Below are 18,416 nucleotides of genomic sequence, written 5' to 3' on the forward strand. Positions count from 1 at the left end.
TTACAATGACTTAGTTATATCTAGTTAAGGGAAATGGACAAACAAAAAAAATCTGGCTAATTATTTCTATAATTTTTAAAAAGTTGTTTAAATATAACTAGATGTGCCAGTTGTAATATCTGCATTGATTGCCATTATCAATTGTTTGACATAAGGGAGACTATTGATAACAATAATGTCAACTGTCAAGAATCTGAACTCAAACTTTAAGAGCACAATAATTCAGTCGTTAACATCTTCACTAGATACTAAATATTGGGAATCTGTCAACAATGAATGTGTTGTATGCCTTCTAATCGGAACTTCATCTATGTATTTATTATTTACACCAGAGTAGCAGTCAAGTGTGATACACTTCAGTTCACTAAGAAACAATCTACAATTTGTTTTCCTTCATAGTGCATAGCAATAACTAGCCAGGGGAAATTGCGTGTGCATCCTTGAGAACTGTAGGTCGTCTAACTTATGTTGTCAGCTCATTGTTAGCTGGTGATTTTGTCGTTAGTGTTCTTCACCAGATATCTAGGTTGCACGTTGCTGTTGATTCGATATAATGGCAATTGTTGAAAGCCCTTGCTCATGTTTGTATTTTACGTGCATTATTTGACATTTGACTCAAGGAAGAAGAAAGTTGCCTCAGTCTCTTTGAGTCCTTTGTGGTTTGTAAACATGAACCTGCTCTACAGTAGATAACTTCAGGGCTCATTGCAATCATTGACTTTGTTAGAGCAAAATATGCTTCTGAGGTTTTGTTTGTGGAACAAAAAATCCCAACCCGATACTGTTTATATGTCTCATAGTTTCATTCTTGCATAATACTCAACCCGTGGCTGTGGAAGATTTCACAAAACTTAAAAAAAAAAGGTTATCTGAATTGCCACTATCTGTTTAGACAGTTTCACTGTTCATCGGCTTTTTCAGTGCAAACACACACATGTTCAGCTGTAATAATAAAATATATTTACATATTAAGTTTTATGCCAAAATAAAGAATGTGGGGAAAAATGCTGCCAGGAAACAATTCATCATGGAAATAGTGAGCATAGGGGAAGTATCCATCTCGCTTCACCGGTATTTCTAAAAGTGCCATGCCAGTGCTGTAGCTGAACCCATGATCGATCTGCTTGGGGCTGCCTGGGCACGCTGCAGCAGGCAGCTCTGGCGCGTCAAGTCCCTGCTCTCAAGTCTCAGCTCAGGGTCCTGCACTCTGCTGGCAGGCCTGCCCTCTGTCCAACAACGTGAGATTGCGGCATTTGAAATATTAAGCAGGAGCAGGGGGGAAAAGAGCAGAGTCAGGCTTTCAACTTTGTACATGTCAAATACACTGAATGTTGTGGACCTGTGCCATGTATCTGACATCCACTGCCATGCTGAGTGGTAGAGCCCTCCTGTGGCTTTTAGTCCGTTAGAGCATAATGTTTGGCTAAAGTGCTTACCTGCGACAGCATAGCAGAAGCCAAAAAACTGTGTTGCCTGAAAAATACAGAACTAGGAACGGGTTAGTTAGTTTACATCCACGGCGTTTCAGTTCCGGGATTGCTCCCATGCTGTCAGAAATTCCGCCGGATTTCACTCTTTCCAGACACATTTTAAACTCCGGTGGATTTCTGGGGACTATGGTTAACTGCTCCTCAGATCTCTCCAGGGTGAATCCAGACATTTAGCTAGACTATCTGTCCAATTGGAGTATTCTCTCGCACAACTAAAGCAACTTTTGAACGTACACATGCTCCACAAAAACAATTTCCTTCCAGAGGCAATTTTGCAGCGGCACTGTGCTTTTCCTAGTGCTTAGCGCCAAGCATGAAGATTGTGATTGGTTTACAGGAATGCCAGTTAACCACAGCCCATTTTTCTCCCATCCCAGAATGCTGTGTGGACGAGCCAGACCCTCCTCCACAGCACTGCGAAGCAAGGTCTGGCAAAGGAGACTAGGAAGTGGTTACATTCAATATTTGTCTTTTCTGTGTTTTAAACTAAATAAAAGTATACAGTATCAGTTTGTACTTCCATTTATGTCCATGTACACGTGTGGGATTGTGTGTGCATGTACTCTATGTGCATGCTAAACCCGACAGATCCGTCTGATGCCTTCTCTCCCCACACACTCCCAGCTGCATTATAAGACTGACGCTGCAGGTGCTCCAATCTACTGATAAGGCAAAGCTCATAATCCATAAAGGAGCTCGCAGAACACAGTTCTGCTTAACATTCAGGGATCAGCCTTTAGCACTTTCTTTTACTTCCATTAAACAAGTCCTGATTTATACTGTATGTACGTATGCCCTTTTGATGGCTGCTTTAAACACACTGGCCATTTAAATGTTTGTGTATCATAACACCCATTGTGCATGATATGATATAATGATGTATATAATGATATGTATATGTATATATATATATATATATATTTGAGATGTTCCGATTCCGATACCAGTATCGGAAATGCCTCCGATACTGCCGAAAATGCTGGCATTGGTATCGGCAAGTACTGAAGTACAAGCACCGATCCAATACCACATAAACTATTCAAAATAGGAATCTATTTACTGGTTAGCTCTGTTAGCGCGGACACAGTTCTTCTTTGCCATTCTTAAAATAGTTGCGCTGCTGTTTTAGAGGGGCGAAGAAGAATTGATCACCTAACGCCTCCTTAAAACAAGCTAGCATTAGCGCATCTTGTCGGCAGTACTTTACAGTGGATGTTCCCACCGGTAAGACCGCAACATGCAACATCTGCAAAGAAGCAATTTCAAGGGGTGGCACGAGTGTTGCAAATTTCAACAGCAGCAACTTTATTAAACATTTGAAGACGCATCACTCTAAGGAGCACAACGAATTTACGAAAGCTACGGGGGAAAAAAAGTACGAACTAGAGCAGCAAACTCTGGAAACTGCCTTCCAGCGAAGAGATAAAAGCCAAAAAGCAACAACGATAACCAACAAAGTTTTGGAGTTTAATGTACTGGATGACCAACCCCTTTCTGTTGTTGAAAATGTGGGATTTCGCCGCTTAATGGAGCATTTGGAGCCAAGGTACTGTTTGCCAGGTCGTAAATATATCTCCGAAACTGTGCTGCCCAAATTATACAAGACAGTTAGTGAACATATTTTGTGTATGCTGAAAGACGTGCATGCAATCAGCTTTACCACGGACATGTGGCGCTCTGACGTGTGCACCATGTCATTGCTAAGTTTAACGTCCCACTGGGTGGACAGAGAGTCAACGTTACCCCTTAAAGTGCAGTGCTGCACGCCAACGAGTTCCGAGGGTCAAGTACTGGCACATTAATTGCCGAAGCAATTGAGGGGATGCTAGTTAAGTGGAAAATCCCCAAGTCCAACGTTCGTGTTGTTTTGCGCGACAACGCTAGCAACATGAAGAAAAACCATGGACGAGATGGATGGACCAAGTTTGGGATGCTTCGCACACACTCTCCAACTGGGGGTGCATGAAGGTCTGCTGTCACAGGGAAGTGTGAGTGATGCATTTTACAATATTGTGGCTGCACTTACATTTTTATACTGTTCTATTTAAAAAATAATGGCTTCCATTTGCTGTATTAATTCATGTTTTTAAAAGTGTTAAACCTGAGCCAGGCCTTACCACAATGATAATAATATCAGTCATGCATGTGCAGCATGATCTTTTTTTTTTTTTTTTTTTTTTTTTTTAAACACACTGGTATGGGTACTCGGTATCGGCCGATACCCACAGCACAAGTATCGGAATTGGTATGGGAGGTGAAAAATGGTATCGGAACATCTCTAATATATATACATACATATATATACATACACACACAGTACATGAGCCTATATAAGTCTATACACACAAAGGACGACATGCACAAACAAAAAAACACAATTATATTTGTTAACAATAAATGGCAATCACACCTTTCATACAAAGCAAAGAATATTCATGTTTTGTGCATTCCACCAAAAAGTAAAGTTTTGCACTGTCACACAATCCTTCACTGTTGTGTTTTTCCAAATGTTATGTTAGCAGTTTTCTCCCCTGTGCCTGACTGTGATGAATTTGGTCTGAAAAGGCCCAAAGATAGACACATTCACATTCTGTGTCAGAATTTACAGATTTTTTTCTCCACTAGCAAAACTATACCGTAAAGAATACAAAGGGTAAAAATCATTGTGGTGCATTGGTTTGAGATCCACAATGTTGAATTACAGAAGAACCTCAGGGGATATAAAGCTTCAACAATCTCTAGAACATGAGGCTTGTTGTTGTGTTCCCAAAACACAGACGAGAAATGAGACATCTGCAGCACAGGTATCTGCAAAGAAACCTCACTTCAGTTTTGGAATGAGCCAACTGTTCTGAACCTAATGCACCTTCAAATAGCATTAAAGGACATCATTATCATTATCTCTCAAGATTCACTTTGTATCTAAGTCCAGTTTGAAGTTCAAAGGGACTACATGAGCTCTGATGAACCATAGCATTAAAATGACAACAAAATATCGAAAGCAGGGCTGTCGATTGATGCCACTTACCTCAGGGCAGAGAGTCTTTACTGTCAAAATTATGTTTTGCAGAACAGTTTACCAGCAAAATCTTATGTTGTCTATCTAAGCAAATTAATTAAAATCAAAGCCACATATTTTGATTATGATTATTTATGATTCATAAAGAATGGGGGAAAAGACAAAAATTAGGCGCAGTGAACAAAGGATTGTAATGTGTTGAGGACGAATAAAGTAGAGTGCTGGCTTTGCATCATTTGTGTGGATTTCTGTGCATGTATCACTTAAAAAAGGAATATGTTATTTTCCCTCTAGGCTTTAGTTTTCAAATTTGTCATTGTTATGATTGTCTTCATAATCGTGTAACTTATTTTTCTCTAAGGTGTTATTATTATTACTGTGGGTGATACTTTGCAGTTGACATTATACAATATGATGTAGGGGATGAAAGGATGTTTTGAAATATTGAAATCCTCCGACAATTTGCCATCCATTGGTGGATTGGTGAAAGATTTACAACCCATTTCCCTACTGTGATGTTTGACGGTAAACCTGCAAATGAGACAAAAAAAAAATCCTTCATGTCCTGCTTCCCTGAAATAAGTTTTAAGAATATAATAATATGACAAGAACTGGTTTTGCCAAGGGGCAGATTCAGGGAAACCTAAAAAGATGTACGTTTTGTTTTTTTTAAATCTTTTCAACTTCCATAATAACTGTATTTAGGAGTAAAAAAAGAAGTCATTCTGAAGAATTGAATTCTTTAATCATTAATGTGTTAACAACTAAGAAGTATGTCAATCTGTGCCCTGCAGGCATAACATGTACTACAAGTACAACTTCATGTTCCATTTAGTGTACATTCAGCATAATGCATCAGATTTTAGGACCCTATTCTAGCCTACATGCATCAGTCAAAAGTAAAATCTGTAATATTTTTTATTTAACACGTGGTGGAAAATAATGTCTCACTAAATGGAAATATGCCAATATCATGCCAGCGCGCCATAATACCAGATACAGCACATAAACTATTGTTGTACACCTCTGATCAGCTGTCGGGAGTTGACCCTGGCTCTGAAAAGCAGCATGCAGTACAATACTGTAGGTAAAACGTCCAAACCAAAGAATGACAATATTGATTGTGATGATGGCAAATAGTAGGAAAATAAGAGCCCATGTGGAAACTTGCTACAACAACAGGAAGGTTGTGGTTAGGAAAAGAAGAAAGGACTTAGGAACTGCCACACTCCGGACACAATCCCCGGTGTCTGGAGTGAAAGTCCTGTGTTGTTTGACCCATCCACCAACCCCAACCAACCTCCTTACGCGGATTTCCGACTTTTCAATACTGCTCGCTACCTACTCGTGCTGTTACCACAAAAGATGCTTCCTATTAAAATACATTAGTTTAAAATTTGTGCTCACCATCACGAAAAAAAAACGAGAAAATCATGCCCTTGTACACAAATCAATAGATTAAATAACGTCACCATTTCACGAAATGCCATGAGACTGGGCTGAAATATGACAGGAAAAGTGAAATAAATGATCTGATATTGAACAAATGGTGAAGTAAATTTGCTTTAGAGCTTCTAAGATTCCAACAGGTTAACCCATGACAACAGATACAGAATTCTTTAGTAAGCTTCCTGAAGATATCAGCTGTGAGCTGCTGTCACAGCTGTTCGTACTCCGAGCCTCATCGGTCTGCTGCTGGAGCTTTGGGTAGAATTTACCGGCCAATTTCTCCAGGCCCAATACCCAGTGTACTGCATGAACAAGCATTTCAGCTCTCGACTGGCCCAATAGCAAATCTCAACATGTGGATATACAGCGCTGCTCGCCTGTCGGGGCAAATTATAGCTGTTGGAGGCTATGACGTGAAAAAATTGCTTGACAAATTGTTCCTGGGTCATCCCAAGGGAGTGAGAGGGATGAGACAGGCTGCGGGGAGATTTCTGGCAATATGGTCCTGCTTGCAGAAGAGAAAGATAAATGTTTCTATTTTTGGCCGTTGTTTGTACACTAGAAAATAATTTTCATTTGCCATTTTGCTTCCAAATGATTTTTTCAGGTGAAAGATCTGAGTAGGCACAGTAAATTAACCTTTGAAGGGTTGCTGTTAGGAAAATTTGCCTAAAGGAAAATTCAGTTTGCATAATAATTTCACTGTCATAAGCCTAAAGATATTCCGTCTGTTATGCAATGTCCTTTTGTAAAGAGGTATTATAGATAAATCCCTGTCTGATTTATGGACGTAAATAAAGTGACACTGAGGCAAAGAGCTAAAAAATGACTCTGCCAACCACGTTGAGGAACTTTAAATCCAGCATTGTTCTTTTTTGCGTCCTTTGAAATTCTGCTCCCCTGCGGCATTCGTGTACAATCTGTTCTGTACAAGCATAACCTTTACAAAAAAAACATTTGGCAAAGTTTGTGAATTATTCAATCTTATCTTAGAAAAAAAGCTGCAGACAAACGTGTAAGCCTTCAATTTGCACTCACTTGTTCAAAAGGTAATATATTATGACAGAAAATACAGTATATGTTCTTCCTTTTTTTAATTGCTCAAATTAAATAATACAAATTTTGATATCTTAAATCATATTGCATGATCATACGTATTATTATTTTTTAAATATGCAACATATAAATGGTTAGATACTTAAACATGTTTTTCCATGTAATGGTATTAAATTAATCCAATGTTAACTATCACCTTGAACAATAAAGAAACAATACTTAAACAATAAATTAACAAACGTATTAATTTCCAGGCATTAATATTGCCAGAAAAATGTTCCTACAGCAGCCTAATAGAGTAATAAAGAGAAATTATGTGCACAAATACACGAGTACATCCATATATTGTGAGAAAACTTCAACAATCTCTTATGTAAATAATATATGTGTGTACATACTCGTGCTCCTTTTCTTCTGTTCTTGTGTTTATCAACTTATTTGTTGTTGCAGTGCAACAATTTGCATCCAAATGAATAGGCAAAATTAAAGTGGATATTAAAGCAAAGAGCCGAGAAAGAAACTTCAAAGGGAACTTGAGCTTTTGTAGTTCCACAGCTTCATACCCCGTTAAGTGTTAATATGCTGGTAATGGTAACTGCAAAACTCATACGTTGAAATGAATGAAAAACAAAGATAAAGAAAGTCATAAACACACAGTGGAGTAAAATGTATTCTTTTTTTTGTTTCTGGCGGGACAATAAACACTGGTTTCCACCTCTTTAAAACAATATACTGTTTTTCAGTTTCCAACCAGGGCTTAAAACTGTTTCTCTTGTCTCTAACAGTTTTTACACCTGTCCTGTTTGGTTCAGGCAACTAGCCTGTTTGGGTGGTTTGCTTTGGCTGATGTTAAAGCTGCCAATCAAACTCTGATGTAGAATAGACAACTAGACCAGTCATTCACCAGTTTCCCATGCTGATTATGGGAAACTGGTGAATGACTGGTCAGCAAAATGGCAGTCCCCAAAACTGTCCAATCAGAAGGTCAATGGTCTGCTCCAAAGACTTCAAATACCAAACGCCCTAAACTCACTTTCACACCTGTAGTTCAGTTAATATGAGCTAGACTAAGGGGAAAACAATGATCCATCATTGCCTTTTAGTTACATTACATTACATTACATGTCATTTAGCTGACGCTTTTATCCAAAGCGACTTCCAATTAAGTGCTTTCAACCCTGAAGGTGCAAACTCCAGATAACAAGCAGTAAGTGCAAGTACATTAGCTTTAAATAAGCAAAACTACAAAAGAGCCATATGAAAGTGCAGCTTCAAGATATATACATATATGTATATAAATAAGAGATCCTGATGTCAGTAGGGAGCTCATTCCACCATTTAGGAGCCAGGAAAGCAAACAGTCGGGATTTCATTAAGTGATTAGTTGTCCCTTGCTGTGAGGGGGCAGCAAGCAGGTTGGCTGATGCAGAGTGGGTGGGTTGGGGTACAGGGTTTGACCATGTCCTGGATGTACTGTATGCTGGGGCTGATCTGTTCGTGGCAAGTACTGGTCTGGCTTGTGTTCACACCAACTTTTGACCAACAAACTTAGAACTGTAAGCAAAAAGTATTCTGAACTAAAACTGTGGTTTCACAACACCACACCAGAGTCTGCTTGGAACCAGGCCAATACTCTTCTTTTGAGGCACCAAACTAAATGGGAAAATGCAACACAGTTTGATTGAATGGAACTAAAAGGTTAGGTTAGGTTGCTTGTTATAGTGCACCAGAGGGGCCACAAAAATAAAAAAATCTGGTTATCATGTATCTAATATATCCAGTTGGTGCTGAGTGATTGTTTGCTTTGACTTGTGGTTATGACCTGTTTTTCATCTCTGCTTCTTTTTATCTTGCTTCTCCCATCTCATGTCTCTGCAGCTGTATTTTCTCTGGGAATTCCTGTGTGACCCCCTCCCCCCCCTGTTTAATAAAAGGCTGTACAAATAAATGCTTTTGAACCTTGAGGAGTCACATGTTTCAAAAGGCTGAGATTCACTGATAAGAATACCACAACTCCTACTAAATTGTATGATACACATCCAAAATTGTGTATATGTATATCTTGAATCTAAACTAAAACTTTATAGACGACGGCATCCTGATCCTGACAGCTTCTCCATTATGCCTGTCACATGGCCTTCACATCATCACAACATTGTGCCTCATCTCTCACCACACTCCAACGTCTGGCAGAGACTCATGACTCCTCCGTTGGTGGGTTTTACTCAAAGACATGCCCGCCACTGCCTGGACTCACCCTGCAAGCCCACGTCACCGTTCAGCTCACCGGAGACGGCTTGAAAGGGGGATGCCTTGCTCTAGGGCCCCTCATTCCAGCTGGAGTTACATTTAGCCAGCAGGAAGCTTTATCACTCACTCCCTTTGTTTGTGGAGCGGCAGGCTTGCTGTTTCCCTCCCGAGGTGTTTCCGCAACTCAAGCTATAGCTCCTATGGAGAAGACACTGTAAGGTAAATAAACTCTGCCTGAACTGACTGACTACAAGCTTGTCTTTCTTTATTTTCTCTCTTTCTTTGGTAGAATACATCTATTTATTTTAAAAAGACCGCTTAAAGCAAACTGGGCTTTCTGTAATTTCTAGGTTATTGAGAGGTTTCAAATTTTAAACACGCACCAGGCAAACTGACCGATGGGACATTAAGCAGTTCCTTTGAATGTTTGTAAAAAAAAATGTAAGGTGTCCACTTTCAGGTTGATTGTGCTAAGGTGTCTACAGGGACAAAATGAAAATCCTAACAACCTTTTTTTTAATTTCACAAATCTCTCTCTCTCTCTCTCTTGAAATTGGCAGTGACAGCATTGAGTGAGAATTAACTCACAGTGAGCAGGAAGCAGGGGTTTAATCCTCGATAAGATCTTAATGACATTGTACTGCAGAGATACTTTGTCTCCCATGACCCCAATATACACAAGTGTTAATCATCCAACTAATGATCTTTGTTCTGCTGAAATAACAACTCTTGGCTTTTGTTGTTTCTTACACAAACAAAAAGTAAGCATGATGATTAAACTTCAGAGCCACTTGTGCTGTTGTGTTCCTTCTGGGGCATTGTTGTGATGATGAATTCTATCAGAGAGCAATTTACAGTAGACTACTGAATTCCAGGGAGGGCCTATTAGCTAAACCCTCATCCAGGGATTATTTATGGTCTTCCACTGGCACACATCCACCCATGTCTATCCCCTGAATCAAGAGAGCGGATGGTATGCCACACTGGAGAATGTAATCATTCTCTCTCACATCAGCAAAACAAAAAAACTTAAAGCAACATTATGTACCTTTTTCTGCTTCGGTCTCCCTACAGGTTGGAAGTGGAATTGTCCCATTATGTCTCATTGGAACGAAAAATCCGCTACCAGATCTGGCAAACTTGCATAGTGTGGTTATAGCCGGTAGAGAGCCGCAACGCAAATGCAGAAGTGCCGTTCACCCTGTTACGAGTTGATGAACCACTGAAACGATTTTGTAAACATAATTTTAAGTTACAAAAGTTCTCTATTTTTGCTTTAATTTATCTATTTTTTATTACTCAAATCCCCCATGAAAGTGTCCCTATGAATTTCCTATTAAACCGCTGAAACAAATTAATATATTAAAAGAGCACTGGCACTTGATGCAATCAGCAGGTAATACAGGCTCTTATTTTTCATTTAGAGACGTAATCTTTTTGCAAATAAGTCATATATTTTGGAGTGCTGCCGTTTCTTTTATATTTATTTATTTTTTCTCTCTTATCAAGCCTTATGAAATAAACCTAATAATAATAAATCCTTCCAAAACCTTGGACATGTTTTTAACTGTTTAATGCGCAAAAGCTGCAGCATCATCAGCATCACTAAGGTGCCTGAATTTTATAGAATCTGCTGGAAATCTATTACAAATGGGTACAAGTCGATGCAGGGGGTGCCGTGTCATTCTGCAATCATACTTGTAATTTTCAAGAACTAATTTTGCCTGATTGCTGTTAAACATACTGAGAGATATGATGGGAAAGGCTGAGGGTGGCTGATGGAGCAGATCCCTGGGGCAGGTGAAGAAGGAGATTGATTGGTTTCTGAAGGAGAACGTGTGAGTTAAGAAATTAAAATGATCTTTGTGATTTTCAAAAAATTGTTTATGTAGTCTTTATTATATTTTCAATAACGTGGCTGCACAAAATACACCTAATTGACATTTTGCAAAACAGAGATAAAATGCTCAAAAACTAAAAAAAAAATAGTTTTAGCATTTGTTCTTACACAATGGTGTGTAAAAAATAAAAAATAAATTAGGAATAACTAGTTCAACTTTGCCTCTCCCCACTCTCTTCTTTGTGTGTCAAAATAATGATGATTTATCTGTGCACTGCTTCCCTTTAGCAGGTGTAAACTTGGCTATCTTATGTGTCTATACGCATTTTGAAACTTGTAGGTTACACATGCATTCAAATAAATCATTTCTTATCAAGGTGGATTACACAATGAGCCCTTGTGATCTTAGTTTGAAGGGTCCTCGGAACAGTTCCACTGCTCTGCTTAATGCAAAACAAAAGGAACAGATTAGAAACAGACTCACAGTCTCCTTGCAAAGTGGACCATATCATACTAGAACCATTACAGAATTGCTGTGTCACTTTCATTCTCTACAACATTCTCTTTTTTAAATAGCACAAATACACATAAGACAGACTCTTGAATTTTTTTGTCAATGCCCTTAAAAGTTTCCTTTGAATTTCTTTACCGCATCCTCATTCATAAATAACATATGTGTGACGGTAATCATGTGATCGATTTCTTTAACATAAGAGGTGCAACGTGAAAGTTGTTAAAGGGAACTAAAAATGACTCACATAAAACTACTAAAATAAGGACGTAACGTGTTGTCAAAGACGTCAATTGCGTCACAGACTAAGGTCCGTAAAACTTTGTTTAATTTGTGGCTTTTGCTGTCTTTTAATAAGATTTTAACGAAGTAATGTACTGTGTGTCAAGGCTGAGCTGGCAATTGTGACTTATTTTATTTGTTGTCCTACAACATCCACTAAGCATAATTGAACATTCTCATGGTCATGCAAAACCACCATCTTTCTCTAATCTCAAAAGGGGCTGTACTCAATATTCAGGAAAAAATGTTCCGCAACACGTCAAATAGCAACACTTTGTTGTGGCCATCAATGTTAGATACCGAAGCACAAGGCCATCACAGGCCGGACCGGCTATCAAAACAAAGACTAGAGAAGCTCAGAATACAATGCACACAGAGGGAGTGTGTCTTCATCCTCTGGATGCAGGATGCCATTCCTCCACTATATCTCGATGTAGTAAAAACGTGTTTACTGAAACCATGCCATAGTCTTTCCCTATCCTAAGTGTCAGTGTTTTTGTAAATGAACTAAACACACTCAGGATATAGGATGCAAACATCTCAAGTTTTGGGCTTGGACCCCTAGACAACCACCTAACTTGTTTGTAGTACAAAAACAGCTTTTATCAATGGCCCAATATGTTCCCTGGGCACCACTCTGGGAACTGCATGTCTTCACTTAAAAGGTAATACATCTCACTCATTTAGAGGTTTACTGTCAACAAAGTTCAAAGTTGATGCCTTGATGTGTCCGTCTCATTAGGTGACATGTATTTACTTATTTTCTCTTAATTTAAGGCCAAGCTCCTTGTCCTTGAGGGAATGTTGTTGAATTGCCACCTGCATCCATCAACCGGTGTTATGTCCCTCGTTCTCCTGCTCCCTTCCTCTGCACACTCCCGTGCGTTGACCTTCCTCCTGGCATCATGGGTAAAATGCTGCTGGAGATTAAATCAGCCCATCCTGAGCAGACTATTTCAGTACCCCCTGAGGTAGAGCCTGTTAGAGATGTAATTAATCAGCTTGCAGATCATCCATGCGGCTCCTTCACATCAGAGTGAAGCAGACTCAAAACAGCTCTGACTAAATGAGGAAGGAATTTAAAAGAAAGGCATAGATGGAAATAAATAGTATTTGTTAAAACCCATGCAGCTCGTTTTCCAATCAAAGAGAACTTTTAACCAGGGTCCATTCAAAAGGCCTTATTCAGCATTTGCTGAGAAGGAAGGTTTGATGTATGTTCAGTGAAAATGGCTAAATCAAGGAACGAACACTATCAAACACGGAAACAGCAAGATCATAATCAAAAACAATTCTATCACTGTCACGGGATGATTTATGACAGAATTAACAAGGCAGAGGAAGAGAGACAGACAAAAGGACAGAGGGAGTTTATTGTGTATTTGAGTGAGACAAAGCTAAGCAGAAAGAGTGTGACATAGAGACAGAACAAGAGAGAACTTTGCTGTAAAACATCTGATTTAATACTTCTGATATTGCAGTACTGACAGAATCCTCGACTGCCTCACCTGCTTCCATTTCGTCATGTCATTGTAATTTCATTTCCCGCAGTCTCAAAAGACCCAGGGACATTTCAACTTTCTATAATATGACAGATGTCCAATAATTTCGCATTTAATCTCTGCCCTGCGGCTGCGAAGTATGTGAGGCAGCAAACTGATGCCTCTGTAATCAGTGAGATGGTGGATTTCTGGTGATTCTGAAATTGGATACTTACTCATCCAAATTCACTGTCCTCATTAGAATGTCAGAATGGAGTTCGGCTGGAGCGCCATTTATATTTCCAAGTTATGTCTTTACTGAAAGGTGAATAAGGCATAGGAAACTTTGCACCCAGGACAGCAACATTTGACAGGGAGAAAAATGTTCCTGAAGTGTACTCTTTAATGTTATACTATTATCATGTTATATAAGAGGTGAATGTTGGCATTGTCTAAAAACTAATATCCTTTGGTTGTTTCCAGTAAACTTATTGTACTTTGTTTGATATTGTGCGTGTGCGTGTGCGTGGGTGTGTGTGTGTGTTGGAAAGCCGGGGATGGGAAGCCTGGTGGTTGATTGAGCAAATCAGAAATGAGATTGGCCTGGTAGAATCCCCCCCACTCTCTTGCTCAATTACATTCACTTTCTGCCTTTCCTCCCTCGGCTGTAAATTAGTATTCTCACTGGATTTGCAATGCAAGGGTGAAATTATATTCATGTTGCTTCAATTAAAACCATGTTGCTTTGGGAAACACCTTTGAACATTAATATCTCTTTCCAGTAATTTCTCAACCTTAAGACTCCCAGTAAGAGCTTCTGTGTTATACTGTACCTTTTCAAAGACTTGTGAGACAAAACAATGAACAAAAGGCTAGCCTAATTATAAAGAAGAAGAAGGCTCTTGTACCACTACATGTTTAAGCATATCTTTTGTAACCTACTTATCTCCATTAAAATATAGGACGTTTTGATAAAATATAAAATCGTAACTGTATTTGTATTACAGTGAAATGTCTAAAATGTGAATCATTTAATTCAAACTATTAGAAAGTTTACATTCCCTGGTTTCCACACAACTTGTCTATAAGTGTACAAATTGCAAGTTGATTTGTAAAAGTACCAGTGTTATACAGGGCAATTAGTAATTTACCTAGGCCTCCTTTTGTGTGCAAAACCTCTCCAAAATGGGCTTTTTGTTTTAAAAAGATAATCTTTCCCGGCTAATGACGAACACGGTTACAAATACTAGCAATCACAAAACGAGGTATAAAAAATTAATGGGTAGATATGAATGTCCCAAAACAACAACATGAAGCAGTACTTCACACTTTTAGCACACTAGGTTTTTGAGTGTTTAAAATTGTTAATAACTCGACTATCGCTGAGCTTAACCACCATATACCGCTGCAAGGCTTAGCATGGGCCAAACTGGATAAAGAGGTGGTCAATCAAGTGAAGTCAGGTTGCTACAAGTTATCTGTGTGCATGATTGACCTAAGGATATCAACAGGTATGTAAAATCCCAGATCTTTACACAACAAAGACTTCAAGAGTCGTAGTGACTGACAATTGTTTTTTTAGACACCGTTGGCTTAAAGCAACACTAGATAACTTTTCCCACTTCGGTCTCCCTACAGGTTGGAAGTGGAATTGTCCCATTATGTCTCATTGGAACTACAGATCCACTACCCGATCTGGCAAACTTGCATAGTGCGGTTATAGCCAGTAGAGCCACAAAGTGAATGCAGGAGTGCCGTTCACCCTGTTAGGAGTTGATGAACCAATGAAACCTTGGTCTGTCTTTCTCATCACAGATGTTTACAGAGTTTTTCGCACGCCACTTTACTTTATTTAACTAAATGCTTGCTCTGGGGGGGAATTACTGGAATCGTTGGGTCTTTGTAAATAATAGAGTGTGGTCTATATCTACTCTATCTGCAAAGTGTCTATAAATACAATTGAATTGAAACGATTTTGGAAACATTATTTTAAGTTACGAAACGTTCTCTAGTCTTGACGATAATTTATATTAATTACAAACAACATAAGCACTTATAAACTTCTAATTGTAACTTATAAAGAGCTTAACATTTTAAGATCTGCATTTGTATTACATCAACCTTAATTTTTGTTAGTGAGGAACTAGTTTCACATGTAAACAAATTGTAAACGCCGGCGTCCACACACCACGGGTCACGGCAGAAAGTAGTTAATAATTTTTTGATGTAAAGGTTAATTTTTCTCTTCTTTGCAAGACTGCCCGATTAAGTCAGTACTATTAATTTTCCAGCTGTTATTTTCTGTTCTTCTTGTAGCGCTTGAAGTCAACTTTATTTTTATTTTCGTATTTGATTGATGTTTACCATCGTCATGTGCAATATATGATAACTCTGTACCAGGCACATTGTTGACATGACTCCATACAAATGGAAGAACACAGTAGGCAGAAGCCCAAGACAGGGGGCATGATTTATTGGATACAAGTAGAATGCACTGTAAACCAGGGGAAAGGGAACTTTTTAATGGATTCTCTGTGAAAGACAAACAACTGGAGTTGTGTTCCTTTTCATCTTATTGAATGGATTTGGGGCATCTGGCACCCGCCAGGTGAGCTGTCAGAACTTTATAAAGCTTAGTAGTTTACAATGCTTTACTTAGATCTTTTGCTTTCATTTTTCTGCCCCTCTTTTTTGGCCAATAAAATGACTAATATCTTATTGTCAGATTTATTCTGTCACCTAGTTGGCTGCCAGGCACATAAAGCCACTGTCAATCTCAATGTGCTGGCACAGACAGAGCAACAGCAGTCAGTATAAAGCTGCCTCAGCACAGCCGAGGAAAATCAATAGCACTTTATTTGTGGTAGATGTGAAGTATGAGATTAATGAGAAATGTCCTTTATCTGAGAAGGTTACATTTTCTTCTAATGTGTGCTTGACCACTGACTGATTGTATTAGTTCTGGGCGGTATGAATTAAAATTTGTATCACAGTATTTTTAAAGATTCTGGCGGTTTTACGGTATATCACAGTATTTTCTTTCTTTTGCATGACTGGGTCTTTATATAAGTTCATAATGGATTATTTTAGGGTCAGTATTCAGTACTGTCAGAATATAAAAAAGAAACATTTCAATGTCATCATGGTTACTAAAAGCTTTAATTACTTAAGAGTGTGCTTGGATCAACAATATTATACAACAACATTAAATGAAGGAGAATGCATGAAACAGTTACCGAATCTAAACTACTTTTTTAACTGGGCAAACTACAAAGTAGTAAAATAAACTTAAATTTAATAAATACAAATACCAACAACTTTAACATGCTTCTTTTTCAAAACAAAATAGTTGTAAGATTGCTGTTCAAACACCACCGACTAACATTAGCATGACGAGTACAGTTAGCACAATTTAAAAAATAAATAAATAAATAAATAAATAAAGTCCAAACAATAGACACGGCTCCTCTTTTGACACAAGTTCTTCTGTGTCATCATGTTCTCCTAATTCTGCAGCTTTGATTTTGGAACTTTCAATGCCTATCCTATCCATCTTCACCAGAGCACTACCTGTTGACCCTGACCACGCCTCCAGTCGCACCATGCCTGTTACATTGAAACGGTGTCACAAAGCGTGGCCTTCTGAACGTTGTGTAATCATATACACCAGTGTGGCGGTATATTAAAAATTCATATCATAATGAAATTGTTCACCGCTATTTGTTGTTCAATAAATCCTGATAAATGCATCCACAAAATCTAATTTGGAGGTTTTCACGTGCATTCTAAATGCGTACTGACGAACTCCATGGCACTATGTCACTCAAACAAAAATGTGAGAAAAACACAAACAACTATCACTACAAGAACGTTCATCCCCAGGGTAAGAAAAAGATCAACAGCAGAGTGAAAAAATAGATTTTCTCTGTTAAAAATGACTTTCTGTAGCACAAACCACACAAGGACTTCTATCACACATTAAAAAAAAAAAAAAGCTTTTCTGCAGCAGCCTGGACAAGGACATAAATCATGTGGAAGCCCTGGCGGATGTTTTGAAAGGGGTAAGATAATAAAAAATTGGCAGATTTAGAAGGCAAGGTTGAAACCACTCCCATATACAAATAGTGGAATGAAGAGACAAATAAAAATGCTAACTTTCAGTCTGAGCAGCATGTCTTAAAACAGGAGTTGTTAATGACAAGTGGCATGAAGCCAATAAGCTATTGTTTCTGACCTGCTGAAATGCTCTTTTGTGTTTGACACAAAAAGATCCTGGTCCCAGCATTTATCATCTGATGGTTCCTGCTCTTTGTTCAGCTGCTTCTCCCACTTCCTGTCTCTTGCACCTTTTGCATCAATCAGATTAGACAAATTAAAACATTTTCAGTGATCAGTCAATCTAGAGTTGTGTAATGTGAACAAGGAAGCTATTTTGAGTCGCAAAAAGAAAAGCAAAAAAGGCCAGCAGGTTTCAGTGACACCTGAAAATAATTAATTAAACATAGCAGTGTATGTTGGTGAAGCTGGTTTATTTTTCAAAGAGCAAAGGCATCGTTGACGCCACTGACAAGCGCTGGCAGTATCGAGCATGCATGCTGGAAAAACGGCAACCAAGCAAACTCTTATCACGTTCCAGTGATGTGTTGGTAATTTTTGTTGAATTGAATACCTTTCCTCTCAGATGTTTTCCTGAATCCCACTGTTTACATACAACAAACTAATAAGATCAGATTTCAGTGTTTGTCTTTATATTTTAAACCCAGGGCGCAAGCTTGAGGACGTCCCCTCCTCCCAAGACCAAAACAAATAGGATTAGAATAGGATGAAAATTGGGACACATTTAGGATGAAGGCTGAAAGAAAAAAAAAACTGCCATCTTAAAATGATAAGGAAAATGAAACTGACTGACCATTGTGTCAGGGGTTTTCCTGCATAGAGGATTTTGTGGCACCCCAAAAAGGTTTTAGCCAAACCCAAAGGAAAATCACCGGTACCAAAATAATAAGAACTGAGAATAAAAATAGCAGTTCAAACTCTC

This window comes from Etheostoma spectabile, chromosome 5 (assembly GCF_008692095.1).
Source record: "Etheostoma spectabile isolate EspeVRDwgs_2016 chromosome 5, UIUC_Espe_1.0, whole genome shotgun sequence".
NCBI classification, from domain to species: Eukaryota; Metazoa; Chordata; class Actinopteri; order Perciformes; family Percidae; genus Etheostoma; species Etheostoma spectabile.